Here is a 16,253-nt window from a genome sequence, read left to right as displayed (position 1 = left end):
GGGTCGGAGAGAACTTTCTCTAGCTAATATCAACATGGGAGCAGCATAATCAATTAAGGACCTAACATAGGCTATGTACATCATTCTCACGATTCTCACATTTGCACCATAGTTGGGATTGTAGCCAGCAACAGCTTTGAGAGCATTTAGCCTAGCTTTACATTTCTTGTTTAGTTGTGGTATAGTGGATTTGTTAAAGGGTACATCTACACCAAGATATCTGTAAGTTTTAACGTAGCTAATGATTTCACCCTGCAAATAGATGGGTGGGGGATGTCGTTTGCTTGTTAATATCTTAGTTTTAGAGGAAGATATTATGAGGCCTAGTCGATTACAAATTGCTTGAACTTCATTAAGAATGGTATTCATCTTCTTATGCCCTGTTGTATGGATCATGATATCATCAGCATAGCTTATAGCTATATGTTTAGGTGAGGCAGGTAGAGCATTTAGGAGAGCATTAATCAGAATATTAAATAGCATGGGACTAAGAACTCCTCCCTGCGGTGTACCTAAAGACATTTCTTTAGAATCACTTCTGAAGCCTTGGTAAAGGACAGAGGATACTCTATTTGACAGGTATCCTATTATCCAGCAGAGTAAGCTACCACCAATATTCATTTTGGCTAGTTCATGTAGTATAACGGTTCTGTTCGCAATATCAAATGCAGATTTTAGATCAAGAAAAGTGGTAAAACTAGTAGAGGTGTGTGCAGTGAGAAAGGTGGAAATACAGTTCTGCACACTTTTACCTTTCATGAACCCATAGAGGTAGGGGGAAAGTTGATGTCTGATTCTGTAGTACAGTCTGTTAAGCATCATTCTTTCAAAAGTTTTACAAAGACAACTAGTTAAGGAGATCGGCCTAAATGTATCAGGCTGTTGGGGCTTAGGGATAGGCACAATGAGACTATTGGTCCAGGAAGTAGGAAGAACGCCCTCAATGTAACTGAGATTATACAGTGCCAACAAAGGGTTATCAGGCACGTGCCTTAGAGTTCTGAGAATATCATAGTGGAGCAGTTGATCGACCCGAGACTTAGAGTTCTGAGAATATCATAGGTTATACCATCCTCTCCAGGAGCAGTTGATCGACCTTTGGTTAATGCATTATCTAATTCATACTCGGTAAAGAGGCAATCACTCTCATCAATATTTTGGCTCATAAAATTAATCAGTTTCAACATTTCTTCAGAAGTACTCTCTAAATTTTTTCTAATATGAGATGGAAGGCTTTCATGCCTGGATGTTTTGGACCAGTCATTTATGAGGTCATTTGCTTTTTCAAGAGGAAAGGGATGAGCAACATTGCCAGTCTTTTTCCTGGTTATTTTATTTATACCTTTCCAAGCCAAACTCAAAGGGGTGTACCTATTTAATCCACTAACAAACTGTTCCCATTCCTGTTGCCTAAGTTCTTCCTTTCTATTCCTTGCATTTGTTAGTGCAGCTTGGAACGTTCTGAGCAGGTCTGGGGTTCTACATTCACGGTATGCTTTACCAATCCTCCTAGCTGCATGTGTTAGATTGATGGACTGACCACATCGACTGCATTCTCCTCCTATTCTTCAAGCTGTTTTCAATAAAGATACCCAAGAGTGGTCGGTTCTCTGATTCTTTCACGGTATGCTTTACATTATAGTATTTGTGGACATTGGGTTTTTATTGTTATTTATAGTGGAGGGTTTTTGTTTCCTATTCCTGCCCACTTGATCTGTGAGAACACTCTCAATAGTGGTAATTAAATCATCATTAAATTTTTGTGTGCCAATGGGCTCGTAATTCTTATACCATTGATCCAAGTGGTTAATAAAGTTGTCTCTGTGTTCTGGTTTGAGAATAAGTTTCCTCCTTCTGTATTTAGCTCCTTGATTGCTGGAGATGTGATCAAGATTGACAGTTGTTAGTCTTGGGAAGTGATCAGATAGAAGATCATCAACTATGACAGAGTCATGCATCGTATATGATGTATTAAATCCAAGACACAGATCTAGTATGCCACCATATATGTGAGTAGGCTCAGTAGTGCCCACAATTCGAACATTATCATGCTCATTTAGCAATCTCACTAGTTTAGTTCCATTGGTGTTTGTTATAGACCCACCAATATTCTTATGTCTGGCATTAAAATCTCCAAGAATGATGGTAGGTTCACTATTGATGCGATCTGGTAAAGCATCAGGTCGAAGCTGGTTCGCTGGGGCATAGAGATTAAAAATGTTTATGGAAAAATCGCCTGCATATACTTTGACACCATGATACTGCATGTTAACTCGACTCTGCAAGGAAAGGAGTGAATGTGGCAAGCTCTTTCTGACATACATCACACAACAGTTGGTTGACCTTAGGTTATAAGCTGCATATCCAGGCAAGTTTGGTGGAGGTGCTCCATCTTTCAATCTACATTCCTGCAAACAGATGACATCAATATTCTTGGTTGCACTAATATGATGTAAGTCAGGCAACCGCTTCCTGATGGAAGCAATGTTCCATGAAAAGATTTGTAATGTATCCATTGTAGTGAGTTATTACAATCTCTTGCTCATAAGATGGTAAAACTATTATGCTTTGACTACAGTGTGCAGATACTTAAGAGCAAATAGCATAGTTTGTACGTCTTTATCTTCAGGACCTTTATTTTTAAGCATTTTTCGGCATTTTGGCAGCCAGTGATAAGGCAAGTCTTGAAGGCAAGAGTTATGGGCTTCTTTCTCACAAATTGCTGGAAGCTGAACGGAGATTGCTGCACTTTTGACATCATCACCATGCTCAAGAGCATCATCCTGATTACATATATTTATTAAACTTGTCAGGATCTGTTCAAGATGCTCAATTTTTTTCTGGAAAGTTGTTATAATATGAGGAAGGTCAGGCGAATCCAATGCCTCTCCGGAGGATGGCACTTCTGGGTTAGTGCTTTCTTTAACACCTATCACCTTAACAGGTACCATGGTTACATTAGTGTTCTCTGTTTCATCATTCATTGCAGGTAGGTCCTGTGCATCTGACTCATCTCCAATTTCCAGGGAGGTTACCTGTGTGGTGTCCGTCTGACTGTTGTAGTTGTGTGTATTGGGAGAAATGACAAACTCATCCCCATATTCAGGTGTAGCCATAGGTATCTGTAGTGGCAGACCAGTAGTTCCATATGTGCTAGCAGGGATGGCTAGCTCCTCCACAGCTGGTGTGTGTGATGGCATTCTGGTATCACCAGAATCCTTTGCAGTGAGGTGGGGTTCTTGCACACTTTGCAGAGGTTCAGTCTCAGATCTGGCTGTGGTAGACTGGATGGCCCCATCCTCAGTTACCATTAAAGGACTGTTATCAGGTTTACATCGAAGGTTGTTTGGGTTCTGACTGCAGTCCTTGTGGGAGACTGTAACCCCAACTTCTTTACAGTTAATACACTTAAATTTTCGGCTGTCAGGGCCTACTGTGCATTCTCTAGTGGAATGTTTCCCAGCACACTTACCACACCAAGAATGTAGTATTCCACAGTCTACTGCAACATGGCCATAGTGCTGGCATTTGTAACACCTACGTTTAGGGGGTAGGTACACTTCGATGTTTAGGAAACGTAAACCATGCACCCAGATATTCCGGGGGAGGGGCACAGGACCTACCCAACTGGCAATAATTTGGGATTTTCCTTTAAGTCTTTTAGGCTTGATGATATGCTCACTTAGAGTCAGATGGGATGGGTCCATGCAGAGAGGGTATCCAAAGATTATGATACTGACCCATTTTTTAAAGTGGTGAGTGTCTGATGGAGGTCGGAGCAGCTTAATATCCCCATAAGGTGTACTAAGTAGATCATTAATCAGCTCTTTATTCTGTTCCACAAACACAAAGTTGTGTGTGTTTTTCCTAAATTGGATCCTTGAGTTAGGATGCTTGTTTACAGCTTCCATTAGCCATGCACACTTAGCAGGCAGCGGGGTGTTGTCAGGGAAGTTCAGCTTAACACATTCTTCCTTTGAAGAAAGACTTCTTGCAGCCTCTGTGCACCAAGGACGTTTAGTATCACATTGTGTACGAGTCAAGTGAGTCTGACTACGTCGACGCTCTAGCCCTTTCTCACTTTTTCTCTTTTGTTTACTTTTAAAGGTCTGGAAGCTATCTTCATTTCCATCACCTGCAGAAATAGGTTCCTCTATGACAGTTGCCATGTTTGCCAGTGATGATATCTGGTGTAAGACTCACAACACAAGAATTCCTCGCTTATCTTTCCCTTATAGCTTATGCAAGAGCAAATATTCACTACAAAGTCAGAAGTCCAAAATAGATCACAAGACACAAGTGCTCAAGTTCAATGAACACCTCCAACCATACTCAACCCAGACCACCACCACTCAATACGACACACACCCCACCAAAAACACACTCAGAGACCTCTTGTATGTGTGGTAATAATATGGTACATATAATGATATAATGGATGGTACAGGCGAGGTCTTACACCTTATCACAAATTACAAAGATGAAAAGAGAGAGAGAGAGAGAGAGAGACAAAGTAGGTAATATTGAGCATAAAATTAGAATTCTGACATACATCACATTAAACATGAGGTTCAAATGATAACTTCCACTTGAGTTAGTTCAGGCTACTGCCACCTAATGTACCTCACTGAAATAATAATATAGCAGACATCACAATGAATGCTGAAGACAACCTCTTACCCCAACCATAGATTGTAAACAGTATTATTTAAAAAAAAAAAGAAAAAAAAAAAAAAAAAAAAAAAAAAAAAAAAAAAAAAAAAAAAAAAAAAAAAAAAAAAAAAAAATGTAGGTAATGTTACAATGACAATGAGATAAATCACTCTGGTCGACTTCCTTGGTCCATCCTGGGTAACTCACACGTTACTATGTTATACATGTATGCAAGCATAAGTGTGCAGCTGTAGATAGATGAACCAGTACCTAAACAATCTCACTTACACACGCGTTACTATGTATGACAAGTGTTACCAAGTACACCAAGTGTACACTTTATCACTTAGAATACAATTTTTTGATGTAAATATAGGTGAGAGTGGTACACCGCTGGTCGTAATAAACACACTCAACTTCTCAAGGTCACACACTAGGCCCAGCTTCTGGAGTTACCAGCGTTTTAATGTGTTTATTATGTGTCAGTGCGTGTCTGCAGTCATTAAATTGGTGTATCAGAAGTTAAACACTACAATCCAGTTGATCAAACAGTCTAAAACAATTTACACAATGTATAACTAGAAGTATAATGATTGCAAATTGTTACTATTACAATTTCAACTAGGCGCCAGACCCACTAGATACGATGGCAAAGAACATAGATGTTAACAGGCTGACTCTTGCTTAACACAGTTGAAAGGTAACCGAATTACTCAAGAGAGAAAGTATTCATGAAGCTGAACATTATGCAGGAGCAAGCTTGTTCACAGTAAAAATACAAAGCACAAGTTACACACTCACACCACAGATCAACACTGCAATTTGAAATATTACTGGGAACCTAGCAGTAAAGTTTCAGTCTGAACGAGAAAATGTATTAGAAAACACAGCAATGACACTAGGACAAGCAACTTAACTATGTAACCGTATTTAATAGTTCAGTTACACTGAGCAGAGCATGTATTACACTGATTTATCAAATGCAAGGAGTCACTACACTGAAGTACACTCTGAGCCTTTTAAAGTCTTAATGCAGGCTCACAAATGACAATTAACTGTTGGGGAAAGCAGCACTTAACACTTCTAGCACACGTATGACAGATGAATGTTCACTGTGTACAAGCCAATCACCACAAGCTTACTATGTTTATAAGTGAACCTCTGGCATGTCCCACTCAAAATGTCAGCACTGCAATGCTCGTCAAATTGTTCTCAAGCCACTACAGGAAACACTGGTATGCCAGCAGCACTGCAGAACGTATACAGACATGCTGGGCCCTAGGACAGCTATAACTGCAGGCTGCCTTAGCCCGTTCTGGCTAGCTTCTAGTGCCACCCTCAAGCTTGCTTGACTGTGCTCGCCAAGCCCGTGCCAACCACCCAGACACCTGCTTGCAGCAGGCAGGCAGGCACACAGGAGACACTCGCAAGATGAGCGGAGTGCGGCACAGAGGACACGGGCACTCAAGCACCCATGTGGTCTGGCTAAAAACCACCTCTAGACCACAAGCAAATAGTGGCGAACGGCTGAGTTCCAAATCGAGGAAGGAGAAGGGACAAGGAAAGGATATTCACCTCGCTAGACACAGGCAATATGGGTGTAGTGGCCTGCAGGTCGCAGTGCAATTTTCAAGGTCATTCACTGGGCCCACAGTCGTCTCGAGAGTTACCAACCCTGTACTACTTGTTAATTACTCCAAACCCACAGCACTTAACACATCTAGCACATGTGTCTTGGAATGACAGACAAATTTTCACTACATAAGAACTAGTTCTCACAACACCGAAGGTACGGCCTGTACTTTGAGTGCTTCGTGACCTGTACTTTGAGTGCTGACCTGTACTTAACTCTGTGAAGAAGTGTCTTGTTTGCTCCGTGGACTGAACCAAGATGCCCTCCATCGAGCAACTTTACCAGCAACTTAAGGAAGAATTGAGGGCAGCGAAGATGGAGATACTGCGATTGACCGAGGAAAACAAGAGGATTCGTAGTAGTCCTCCTGTTTCGAGTCCTCAGGTCAAGAAGGGATCGTGGTCAGTGGCTGGACAGCAGGGGACGACGAAGTTGACGATCAAGAAGACGAATGGAAAGCCAGAAACGATGAAGAAGAAAGAGACTGCTGTGGAAACTCCCGTGGAAACCTCCAACGCATTCTCGGTGCTACCCGACGAATGTGAGTCTACTACTGGGATCGTCACGACGAACGACAACAAGGAAGGTAAGAATATTGTTGTTGTTGGGGATAGCCAGGTTAGATACATGGATAGGGCATTCTGCTTGAAGGACAGGAGTAGGAGACAAAGGGTATGCTTTCCTGGGGCTGGGATGGAGGACATTGTTAGCCGGCTTGACAACATCATGAACGGTAATGGGATCAATCCTATTATTTGCCTCAGTGCTGGAGGCAATGATGTAGGCAAGCGTAGAAGTGAGGATTTAGTTAGAAAGTTCAGGACAGCTATAGACATGATTAGGAAGAAGGGGGGGGGGCGCCCTGTTATATGTGGCATTTTGCCAAGAAGAGGTGTTGGTAATGAATGGTTGTCCAGAGCAATTGGCATTAATTGTTGGCTGGATAAACACTGTAAGGATAATACAGTACCATTCATTGACAACTGGGACAACTTCTATGGCCGAAATGACATGTATGCCAGGGATGGGGTTCACTTATCCAGGGCAGGTGTGGGTTTTCTTGCTAACTCAGTTGAGGGGGTTGTTAGGACTTTAAACTAGGATTAGTTAGAGGTATGGGTTTAGAAATGATTAATAATGAGTATGGATATATTGACTTATGCTCTGATATTAAGAATCTTAATAGTAACTGTCATGGAGTAACTCTGGGTAATAATAATTTCAGAAATTGTGTAAAAACAAAGATGAATATGAAAAATGTGCAGAAGAAAAAACATATGATGGTATTTTATGCTAACAGTCGAAGTGCAAGAAATAAAATTAATGAACTACGTTTGGTAGCATGTGCTGGGAACTTTGATATCATTGCATTAACTGAAACGTGGTATGATTTAAAGAGTCGGGATATGACTGCTGAGTGTAATATTCAGGGATTTAAGTTATTCAATGTGGATAGATGTAATGGGAAGGGGGGAGGAGTTGCATTGTATGTTCGAGAAAATATTAATTGTTGCATAAAAACAGGTATAAAAATAGATGGAGCAGTAACAGAGTCTGTTTGGGTAGAGTTCGTGGAGGGTCAAGAAAAACTAATTCTAGGTGTAATATACCGACCTCCAGGCTTGGATCACGATAGAGGGAGACTTCTTTGGGACGAAATTGTTAGGGCTTCTGGACACAGTAACGTAGTCATAGTAGGGGACTTTAACTTTAGCCAAATTGACTGGAATTCTTTTACAGGTAATCTAGAGTCCAGTGACTTCATGGAAACAGTTCAGGACTGTTTTCTGAAACAGAGTGTAACTGAACCTACCAGGGGTAATAATTTGCTAGACCTAGTCTTGTCAAATAAGGAAACACTCGTGAATAATCTGGAGATCACTGAAGAGCTTGGCGCAAGTGATCACAAATCCATCACCTTTAGCATTAATTGGGAATGCAAGAATAATGATAATACAGTAAAAATCCCCGATTTTCGTTCTGCCGATTATAATGGACTTAGGGAACATCTGACTAATCTTGATTGGGGTTATCTAGCTAATGATTTTATTGACGATAATCATACTTATGAATATGAAGGGATCTGCTTTTATGATTGTTTTCTTAATAATGTACACAGTGCCCAGAGTATATACATTCCCCAGAGAGAAATTAGGTCTAATAATAACGATCCCAAATGGGTTAACAGGAGGCTAAAGCATCTATTAGGGGAGAAAAGGGGAATTTATAGGCGCATCAGAAGAGGAGAGGTTAACCTTACTGACCAATATGTTCAGCTTAAAAGAGAAGTAAAAAAGGCGATTAGAAAGGCTAAACGTGACTATGAAATTAGAGTTGCTAATGAATCAAAGACTAATCCAAAGGGGTTCTTTCAAGTGTATAGGACGAAGGTGAAGGAAAAAGTAGGACCTCTGAAATCTGGGAATGGACAGCTGACGGATAATGAACTGGAAATGTGTTCCTTATTTAATGACTATTTTTTGTCAGTTTTTACACAGGAAGATGTAAATGAGATTCCAGTAATTAACAATTATTTAGTTCCTGATGAATTTAAGTTAACTAACATTACTGTCACGAGGGACATGGTTATTAAACAGATAGACAAACTGAAACAAAATAAGTCCCCGGGACCCGATGAGTTGTTTTCAAGGGTACTTAAGGAATGCAAGATGGAGCTTAGTCAGCCATTAACGAGTGTATTCAATGCGTCCATCCTTACCAGTGTTGTGCCAGAGATGTGGAAGATGGCTAATGTGGTTCCTATATTCAAATCAGGGGATAAGTCCACTCCTTCAAATTACCGTCCAATAAGCCTGACATCTATAGTGGGCAAGTTATTAGAATCAATTATAGCTGACATTATCAGAAGTCACCTTGAAGAGCATAACTTGATAAATGAATCTCAGCATGGATTCACGAGAGGTCGTTCCTGCCTGACAAACTTACTGACGTTCTTCAATAGAACATTTGAGGCAGTTGACAGTGATAAGGAATATGATATTGTTTATTTGGATTTTAGTAAAGCCTTCGACAGAGTACCTCACAAGAGACTGTTCAGAAAAGTGGCAGCTCATGGTATAGGAGGTAAAGTTTTAGCATGGATTGAGGCATGGCTTACCAATAGAAAGCAGAGAGTTACCATTAATGGAGTGAAATCTGAATGGGGATTAGTCACTAGTGGCGTTCCACAAGGATCAGTTTTAGGCCCTCTCTTGTTCATAATTTACATTAATGACCTTGATGAAGGGATTACTAGTGACATGAGTAAGTTTGCTGATGATACAAAGATAGGCCGTATAATTCACTCTGAGGAGGATATCAATGAACTCCAGGACGATTTGAACAAATTAATGTCTTGGTCTGAGAAATGGCAGATGAAGTTTAATGTGGATAAGTGTAAGGTACTTGCCCTTGGTAATGAAAATAACCCTAGAAGCTATAATCTAGGTGAAGTAGAGCTTGGTCATACAGAATGTGAAAAAGACTTGGGAGTCATGGTAAGCAGAAATCTAAAGCCAAGACAGCAGTGCCTCAGTGTGCGCAACAAGGCCAACAGATTACTTGGATTTATCTCAAGAAGTATAAGTAACAGAAGTCCAAAAGTTATTTTACAGCTCTATACATCACTAGTGAGGCCTCATTTAGATTACGCTGCTCAGTTTTGGTCCCCTTACTACAGGATGGACATAGACTCATTAGAGAACATACAGAGAAGAATGACTAAAATGATTTACTGTGTAAGGAACCTCCCGTATGAAGATAGACTTAAAGCCTTAAATCTCCACTCTCTGGAGAGGCGTAGAATGATGGGAGATATCATTGAAGTGTATAAGTGGATGACGGGCATAAACAAGGGAGACATTAATAAAATACTGAGGGTGTCGAACCTGGTAAGAACCAGGAATAATGGATTTAAGTTGGATAAATTTAGATTTAGAAAGGACATAGGTAAGTACTGGTTTTCTAACAGAGTTGTAGATGCGTGGAACAGTCTTCCCAGTGGGGTGATAGAGGTTAGGACCTTGGGTAGCTTTAAGAAGAGACTGGACAAATATATGAGTGGGAGGGGCTGGGTTTGATTGGTGTCAAGGGGTACGGGAGCTATTTTTTGAGTAGCTTTAGGTAGATGTCGTTTTGATAAGGACCTGCCTCGTATGGGCCAGTAGGCCTTCTGCAGTGTTCCTACATTCTTATGTTCTTATGTTAACACTGTAGAACGTTCACAAAGGCATTCTGGGATTCAGAACAGATGTAGCCTTGGCCTTCACTGGCTGGCTTGGAGCACTGTTTGGCCTGGATCAGCTAAACTCGCCCTTATCCCATATGTAGATAATGGCGACGAGTTAAGGGATACCGGTGAATAGGAAAGTCGAGGAAGGGACATTCACCTCACTAGACACACGCAGTATGGGTGTACGTGGCATGCGGGTCTTATAGTGCCATTTTCAAGGTCACCCAGCAGGCCAGACATTCCTCACTCATTTTAAGCCTACGTAGGTACTGATGGTAGCACAATGTCCTAAGTCAGTGTAATCCACTCATGCAAATAGTTACAACAAATCTGCAGCACTTGCGGAACTCACATATTCGAGTACCAGCGGGGCAGCAAAATACACCTCTACACTGCACGTCGTTGATAGAGGCGAACGGCTGAGTTTAAAGGAGAGCTGGGGACACAGGAGAACAGCAGGGGCAACTGAGCACGCACATTCGCCTCTCTTCACATAGTCAATATGGGCGAAAGTCTCAGGCAGGTGATGCAGTGCCTCGCTCAAGGTCACAGGCTCCACAAAGGAGGTGACCAAGCTGACTTGAATAACTATAGACCAATATCTAACTTACCACAGATCTCTAAAAAACTTTGAAAAATTAATTCATAGACGGATCTATTCCTACCTCGTCTCGCACAACATTAAACCCTTGTCAGTTTGGATTCAGGAATAATAAAAGCACAAATGATGCTATCATACACATGCTAGAACTAATATATACCGCACTTGAAAAGAAAAGTCCCGCTGGGCATTTTCATTGATTTACGTAAAGCTTTCAATACAGTCGACCATGAACTGCTGTACTCCAAATTAACGCACTAAGGTATCAGAGGCCACTCCCTCAACTACCTAAAATCATACCTTAGTAACAGAACTCAATATGTGCATGCAAATGATGCAAACTCTTCCACCCAACCACTCACAGTAGGAGTACCACAAGGAAGCGTCCTTGGACCACTCCTCTTTCTCATCTACATCAATGATCTACCGAATGCATCACAGCTACTCAAACCCATATTATTTGCAGATGGCAGTACATATGTCTTTTCCCACCCAAACACACTCATACATATATAGCTAGAGAAAGTTCCCTCCGACCCTTGGAGTAAATGCAAAATGAAGCTCTCAGGACTATTCTTGGCTGTCCCAGATCTACAAAAGTTCTTAACATGAGGAAGGAGCTTGGTATTTCTAGTATCAGTGATAGGATTGTTGAAATTAACACTACTCGGTATTAGAATGTTGAGAAACGAACCAGACACTGTCACAGTGAATCTTACCAAGTGTCTAGAGGTAAATACACACAGATCTAAATGGATTGTGAAAACGTGCAATTGCATTAAGTTTTATAACCTGCATGAACTGTATCACTGTAGGCAACAAGAGTATTTCACCCCTCTATGGAAGATGTGTTCATTTAATATCACATACCTACAAGTCCCTCCCAAGAAGCTCATTGCTAGTAATCCCTTCCTTAAATCTCTTGTTAGAGCAACTGCTCAAGAAGAAATTTTTCGCCTAGCTGGTAGTAATAAGTTATCACAAGTTATATACACTGATGGATCTAAACAGGAGTCTTCTGGCAGGGCTGCATCTGCTCTTGTTGCCACCTCCCTAGTTAAGAACGATAATAAATTTGTTGAGTTAGGCATAAGAATTAACAACTGGGCGTCTACACTGCAAACTGAATTGTTTGCAATGGAAATAAGTCACTCTGTCTGACTTTTTTGGGTTATCCTAGGTTCTCTACACATATGCTGCTATGTATGATAATTCTATGTAACTGTATTGTGTATACCTGAATAAATTTACTTACTTACTTACTAATGGCGCTAAAGCTAACCTATGACACTGAGCTTGACTCTATCATCATTACTTATTCTATTCATCATTGAAGGCTCTTGGCTCATATAATGACTCCAACAACATGCTCATTGGGGAAGCCAGGTATAGATACTCAAAAATTAGGGACAAAGGAATTAATGTACAATTGCTATGGATCCCATCACACATTGGATTACTCCTTCATGATAAAGTTGATATGTTGGCCAAGAAGAGTATCCAGAAGGAGAACGTAGAATATAACTTTGGTATAACTGTGTCTAGCATTAGGAATAATATTAGGAGAGAAGTAAATAATGAAGATGATTGTTATAGGAATGCAGTTAGAAGCCTGAGTAGATCTATAACCCACTATGATAACATGAACGTAGATAAGTATGTTTATGGAGCAACTTGCAATGTGAACAGACTGACTGATGTTGTAGTGGCCAGGCTTAGGCTTGGTTACAAGTACTTCTGGCAGTTTGGGAGACACACAGATGATGATCAAACTAAATGTAAATTATGTGATCAGGCATATGGTCACTCTCTTGAACACTATGTGCTTAATTGTCCACTTATTGAGGAATACAGAGACAGACAGTATAATAACCTATGTGACATGTCAAGATATCTTATTAATGAAAATAAGATACCAGATATACTAAGCAAATTTCCTAAATTTGCTTGTAACAGATAAGCGAACTATAGATATGTAGATATAAATCCATATGTATTCCTGTTAACCCTTTGGGGCCTAGTTCCTAGGCCTTTTGTGTATCCACATGCTCTCGCGCTACCGTCCACAGGATGGATATGGGGTGCACAATAAACTAGCCACTTCGGTGGCAAAATCTAAAAAAAAATCTAATCTAATACTAGCAAACACAGTCAATGCTGAATTGCAGAAAATATCAGCCTGGTTAATGACTAACAAACTTACCTTAAATACTGATAAAACCTATTTCATTCAGTTTGGAAACAAAGCTGCAAATGATCCAATTAACATAACGCTAAACGGATCATCAGTCACAAGACTCACAGAGGGAAAATTCCTAGGTATCCACCTTGACAGCCTTAAGTTCCGGACACACATACAACAAATCACCAAGAAAATCTCCAAGACTGTAGGTATACTATCAAAGGTGCACACAACTTATCACTGCACCAGTGATACAGTCATACAGGTGCACACAACTTATCACTGCACCAGAGATACAGTCATACAGGTGCACACAACTTATCACTGCACCAGTGATACAGTCATACAGGTGTACACAACTTATCACTGCACCAGTGATACAGTCATACAGGTGCACACAACTTATCACTACACCAGTGATACAGTCATACAGGTGCACACAACTTATCACTGCACCAGTGATACAGTCATACAGGTGTACACAACTTATCACTGCACCAGTGATACAGTCATACAGGTGCACACAACTTATCACTGCACCAGTGATACAGTCATACAGGTGTACACAACTTATCACTGCACCAGTGATACAGTCATACAGGTGCACACAACTTATCACTGCACCAGAGATACAGTCATACAGGTGCACACAACTTATCACTGCACCAGTGATACAGTCATACAGGTGCACACAACTTATCACTGCACCAGAGATACAGTCATACAGGTGCACACAACTTATCACTGCACCAGTGATACAACCATACAGGTGCACACAACTTATCACTGCACCAGTGATACAGTCATACAGGTGTACACAACTTATCACTGCACCAGAGATACAGTCATACAGGTGCACACAACTTACCACTGCACCAGTGATACAGTCATACAGGTGTACACAACTTATCACTGCACCAGTGATACAGTCATACAGGTGCACACAACTTATCACTGCACCAGAGATACAGTCATACAGGTGCACACAACTTATCACTGCACCAGTGATACAGTCATACAGGTGCACACAACTTATCACTGCACCAGTGATACAGTCATACAGGTGTACACAACTTATCACTGCACCAGTGATACAGTCATACAGGTGCACACAACTTATCACTGCACCAGTGATACAGTCATACAGGTGTACACAACTTATCACTGCACCAGTGATACAGTCATACAGGTGTACACAACTTATCACTGCACCAGAGATACAGTCATACAGGTGCACACAACTTATCACTGCACCAGTGATACAGTCATACAGGTGTACACAACTTATCACTGCACCAGAGATACAGTCATACAGGTGCACACAACTTATCATTGCACCAGTGATACAGTCATACAGGTGTACACAACTTATCACTGCACCAGTGATACAGTCATACAGGTGCACACAACTTATCACTGCACCAGTGATACAGTCATACAGGTGTTAGTTTAATATGTTTATTATGCACCCCATACCCATCCTGTGGGCGGTAGTCAAAAGATTACAGAGGTACATAATTGGTCCAGGGACTGGACTCCAAAGTTTTGATAGCTGAGCAAGTTACAAAGGTAATGAACTCCAGGTTGAGCTGGTCACACTCATGAATAATTGCAAAGGTAATGAATCATAAACAGGTGTACACAACTTATCGCTGCACCAGTGATACAGTCATACAGGTGTACACAACTTATCACTGCACCAGAGATACAGTCATACAGGTGCACACAACTTATCACTGCACCAGAGATACAGCCATACAGGTGTACACAACTTATCACTGCACCAGTGATACAGTCATACAGGTGTACACAACTTATCACTGCACCAGAGATACAGTCATACAGGTGCACACAACTTATCACTGCACCAGAGATACAGTCATACAGGTGCACACAACTTATCACTGCACCAGTGATACAGTCATACAGGTGCACACAACTTATCGCTGCACCAGTGATACAGTCATACAGGTGTACACAACTTATCACTGCACCAGAGATACAGTCATACAGGTGCACACAACTTATCACTGCACCAGAGATACAGCTATACAGGTGTACACAACTTATCGCTGCACCAGAGATACAGTCATATAGGTGCACACAACTTATCGCTGCACCAGTGATACAGTCATACAGGTGCACACAACTTATCACTGCACCAGAGATACAACCATACAGGTGCACACAACTTATCGCTGCACAAGAGATATAACCATACAGGTGCACACAACTTATCGCTGCACCAGAGATACAGTCATACAGGTGCACACAACTTATCACTGCACCAGAGATACAACCATACAGGTGCACACAACTTATCGCTGCACAAGAGATATAACCATACAGGTGCACACAACTTATCGCTGCACAAGAGAGATAACCATACAGGTGCACACAACTTATCGCTGCACCAGGGATACAACCATACAGGTGCACACAACTTATCGCTGCACAAGAGATATAACCATACAGGTGCACACAACTTATCGCTCCACAAGAGATATAACCATACAGGTGCACACAACTTATTGCTGCACCAGAGATACAACCATACAGGTGCACACAACTTATCGCTGCACAAGAGATATAACCATACAGGTGCACACAACTTATCGCTGCACCAGAGATACAACCATACAGGTGCACACAACTTATCGCTGCACCAGAGATACAACCATACAGGTGCACACAACTTATCGCTGCACAAGAGATATAACCATACAGGTGCACACAACTTATCGCTGCACCAGAGATACAACCATACAGGTGCACACAACTTATCGCTGCACCAGAGATACAAACATACAGGTGCACACAAATTGTTGAATGAACAAATGAAATCAAACATGGATTTAAATCCAACATACACTTTATTCACTATAGAAAAATGCATAGGATGAGTATCATGCCAAGATTAGATGATGGCTGGGCTGAGTATTACTCTGGCTGG

This window comes from Cherax quadricarinatus, chromosome 3, assembly GCF_038502225.1.
Source record: "Cherax quadricarinatus isolate ZL_2023a chromosome 3, ASM3850222v1, whole genome shotgun sequence".
NCBI classification, from domain to species: Eukaryota; Metazoa; Arthropoda; class Malacostraca; order Decapoda; family Parastacidae; genus Cherax; species Cherax quadricarinatus.
This window is presented reverse-complemented; position numbering follows the sequence as displayed.